Source organism: Centruroides vittatus, unplaced genomic scaffold, assembly GCF_030686945.1.
Source record: "Centruroides vittatus isolate TY-2023 unplaced genomic scaffold, ASM3068694v2 scaffold_2906, whole genome shotgun sequence".
NCBI classification, from domain to species: domain Eukaryota; kingdom Metazoa; phylum Arthropoda; class Arachnida; order Scorpiones; family Buthidae; genus Centruroides; species Centruroides vittatus.
Window position 1 is genome coordinate 329,175 of NW_027122695.1, and position 4,794 is coordinate 333,968.

A 4,794-nucleotide genomic window follows, 5' to 3' on the forward strand; every position below is an offset into this window, starting at 1 on the left:
AATTCACACTTTAAACGGTTTTATTTCTCCAAGATTATTGTAAATCCGATGACTCCATCGGCATCACCGACCTTGTCTAATGTTAGCTCCTTGCTTCTTATATAAAAGTGTAGTGATTACTAAAAATGTCTTACACTTCAGAACAAGAATTCAGAAGCGAAAGTTCTTGTAGTGGAAAATTACATAAAGGAGAATATTAAAGCGCTATGATTTCTCGAGTAACTGTAAATGAATTGACGAGATACGGCAAATAACACGTGGGTGACTAAGGACGACGGATGCCCCGTGTTTAGGTATTAGATACATGATGAAAACTCGGAAATCTTGGTCGAGGAAAGCACGCTGGTAGCACGAATTCGGGAGATTCATCCACTGGTGACTCAAATTTAAGTGTATCTTTGTACTGTTAAGAGTATAATAACATAGGCTACAAAGGCGTCGCGAACTAGCACATTAATTCTCGCAAGTTATGCTTCTTTGTGATCATCCTGTACAATAGACTCATTTTAGGACTACATTAATTTTCTATTAAGACAGTAAGAAGAAGGTTAATTCTCTTTGTCGTGTCATACTGTTAAAGCCAGGTTTCTGCGAAAGAAATTTGAATTCATGACACCAACCTGAGAAAGAAACTACAGCTCGCTTTATGAGCAGATTTCAAAATTCTTTGAAGTCATAAAAACAGAGTCTAGTGAAAATCTTTATAGCAGACCGAAAAATAAACGAATAATACAGTTTATTTATTGTTTAATTTGTTTAAATATTACGTTATTGATCAGAATTTTATGAATGTCGATTTCCTCTAGTTACAAAATGAACTTAATTTTTAAATTTCTGTAAATATCATTAATAATTAATAATTTTTTCTAATTTTTATTATGGTTATAAATCACGATTATTAGTAATTGCACTATACAGATTAGGATTAAAGTTTAAGTACGACGATAACTCCGAATTTTTGAGGGAATCAAGGTGCCTCAGAACCTCATAATTGAGCTTTAGATGCTTCAATATCTTTGCTCATTAAAATTTTAAATGCTTTCAACTAAAATAAATCACTCGAGAAAATTTTAATTAATTACTTCGACACGTTTATTTGGAAAAATTAATTAATTTAAATTGTCATTTTCATCTGAATTATATTTTGACTGGGTCAATGGCTACAAATTCAGGGTTTGCTTTTCTGACGATGAAACTTCAGAAAAATCAGCTTTAAACATATACAACTTAATTTTGTTGATTAATTAATTAATGCCAAGCAACAGAACTGTATATTCTACACTGGCTACTATTGGTAAGTCTGACTTGCTTCGTTATGTATGAATTATGAATCAGTGCCTCATTCCATGTCTCACAAGATAAACTATAGGGTCATAGAGCGGTTCGTATCTAAATCGAAAAGAATGCTGAATAATTTTCCATATTTTTCAGTTTCTCCCTATGGGCATCATACGTGCTTTCTTTCTATACCCAACGTGGGTGGCCGGATGGCCGAGAGGTCAAGGTGGCAGCCTACCGCTCTGGGGGACCCGGGATCGAATCCGAACGGGTCGAATTTTCCCCAGGAATTTTTCGGGGGGTGGTCCGTTCGGATATGTCGGGCCCTGTCCCTCACCACCCGGTCGCCCCATTGTGGGCCTGGCCGAACCCATAATGGGCCTACTAAAAGAGGCCCTCTTAGTGCCCACAGGGCGAAAAGAGTTAAAAAAAAAAAAAAAAAAATACCCAACGTGGGTTCAGCCCAGCGCACTATAGAAGCAGTTAAGTGGTCAGAAACATGGCCAAACGCCCGCCCAAGAAAAATTACTGCAGGTTTTTGCCGAATTTGATCTCAGACCTTCCAAACAATTTGCTAATGTATTCTCAGACAATTAGACTATTCCCTAAAAAAAACACTAAACATTTGGTTGCTATCTCGGCCGTACAGTACAATCTCGATTAGGCGAATTTTACTTTCCATTCGACTTAATTTGAATGCGTTTTATGTCGAAATAATTTTGCTGGCACACTTTGCTTATTCCAAATTCAGCATTTCGGTAAAATATTTTGTATTTCATTTCGTATGCTTTCCATTTTATTTACAAACAAACAAATCACATTATAACAATCTTAGAAAAAGAAACATTTATTTATTATACTGAAGACAAAATCGTACGTATAGAAAGAACCTGAAAGGATCTGAGGCTAGAGCTTCTCTATAAGTGAAAATTACAGGAACTAAAACTTCAACAATTATAATTTGTCGTATTGAATTCCGGAGAATTTTTAATTGTAATTTATGTCATTGTTTACTTTTATGTTATGCCCGATACTAGAAATACTATCGATAATTTAAAGCAATATATTTAAAATCACAAATTAGTATAATAGCATTTCTAATATCGATTGCATTAAACCAGACAATTTAATGTTTTAAGGTCTTTATGACACGAAATCTCAAAAAGCATATTCTAAATTAAAACTTCAAGAAACCGCTATATAAGACCGGAAAATTTGTTATAAAGATTCACATGAATTTATTATTGCTACAACTTTTAACAGTATTATCCTATAGGAGGACGTTGTACAGGCTATACTTGTCGCAAAATGAGTCTTCAACATTGAAATAAGTGATTTTGTTATTTATTGACAAGCAGTATTTCCATCTTGTGTATATAAATAACTCGTAAACTCTACCTGGTATTGTTTTATAAAATTTTTCCTTTTTTTAAAATGCCATTTTGTAACAAGCATCAGCTATTTCCTTATTTTAAGGATTCTGCTGATTTACAGTAAACAAATTGCTATCTACTTCTATATATTCTTTTCTAATGTGATTTTAAAATTTTCTTTTCGAGGGCGTAAGATAGATGAATGGAACGACTTCATTGTTACAAAGAAAGGTATGAAGTACAGGGACAAGCCAATACTAATTTGGAATGGAGAGCATATACAGTCAAACCTGTTTTTATGCGCTCTTTTTATGTGCGATTTTTATTTGTGCGATTTTTTTAATGCGAATTTTTAATTTGTGCGGTATAGTTGGCGACTAGTCTCGTGCGATTCGTCATGTCTTACGTTGACTTATTATAGCTAAATAAACTTATTATAGCATAAATGCACTTATTATAGTAATATTATTGCATGAATATGCGAAAAATGAAATAATTTACTTTTTAAGTCAACAAAACACCACCTGGACAAAAATATGTAAAACAGACGATAGACCAGACGATGCAGTCAAGTGCTGACATCTGTTGTCAATAAATTCTATTTCGTACGGTTTTGAGTTATTTTCTATGTGAGACTTTTTTTATGCGGTCCCTGTTGACCGCATAAAAAAATATTTTTTAATTGTGTCGCGAAAATTATTATTTACAGCCATTCGTAAAGTTTCGTGAGATTTTTTTATGCGTTTTTTTTAATGCGGTCCCTATCCCCCGCATAAAAACAAGTTTGATTGTATTTTAAATTAAATAAATTAAACATATAATTCAAATTTGAGCATTTCACTTAATTCAAATTCGATTTTTAAAAAATGCAACGAGTTGCTTCAGTTTTCCGACAAAATTTAAAACTGCACCAACTTTTATAATGTTTAATTGCCTGGGCAAGTAGTAAGCCAGTGCAGGCTTCTAGGATGACTTTTGCGGTTCGGTGTCTGATTTTTGAAAAACAATTTTCACGTTAGATTTCGATTGTTTTGATGAGGAAATGCTTAGAATCTCCGTGTCATGCGTGTAAATTATACATTAAAAAATATAATTAACAATCAGATAAAATATAATCAAAAAATACTTAATATTTGACGCTCAATGACAAAGGTGAATTTGACATTTTTTAGCGTTGTTTTTCGGAATATAAAACCAGACAGTTGTTTTATACTTTTTCTGAGTTTCGTAACTTTCGGTTGAACTTCGGAAAACTTATTGTAAGAAAAAACTAGACTTACGGCCCTCATCCCCACTAGATGGCGCCACGTTACCTAGCTCTTCCATCGCCTCTTCTATAACTGCATGCCCGGGTTTATACCGATTTAAAAAATATGCCATTTCTCTTTAAATCTCTTTAATTTAATTTCTTTATTACATTTTTTACTTTTATCTGTACTTTATTGACTTGATTACTAAGTGCTTTAATAAGTAAAATTGAGTACTCGTTTTTTACTTTCTCGACTGTTTTCTATAATAGAGGAAAAAACTGGCAATAGGTCAGAAAATGACTTCCCACATTTTTAGATTTAGAACACTATTAAATGTCGACAAATTTGGTTCAACCTGTTTGAAGTTACATAACTTCTGTGCTTTCTGTCAAAAATTTTTGAAATTTTGCGGCGAGGTTTCTGTATTAGGGGGATTGGTGCTGTTAAATTTTGATAGTTAAAGGTAGAGGGAATGGAAAGATAAAGGGGTCATCTCTATTCCTAGTAGTGTCAGAATTATTGACGATTTTACGCGTTATTAGCATTTACACTTCTTTTTTTTTATAAAACTCATTTCGATCCTCAAAATGAAGCGTTTTGCCATCTGATAATAGCAAGAAATATAAAAAAGATATTGTAATAGAAAGCGCCACCAAAATTTCAAATGTTGCGGGGAGAGTTGCTGATTTATTTCTAAATTGTGTAAAAAATAATTTTATGTACAATAAACAACATAAAATCAAGTTTTATTATCTTTATTTCCGCAGTTATTGCTTTTACATTATTTTTAATATTTAGTTAATAATCATTTCTGGGTTAATATTTAATCTACAAGGAGAGAGCGTAGGAAATATCCTGCAAGTACGCATGGCAAATTCTATAATTTCTTCATA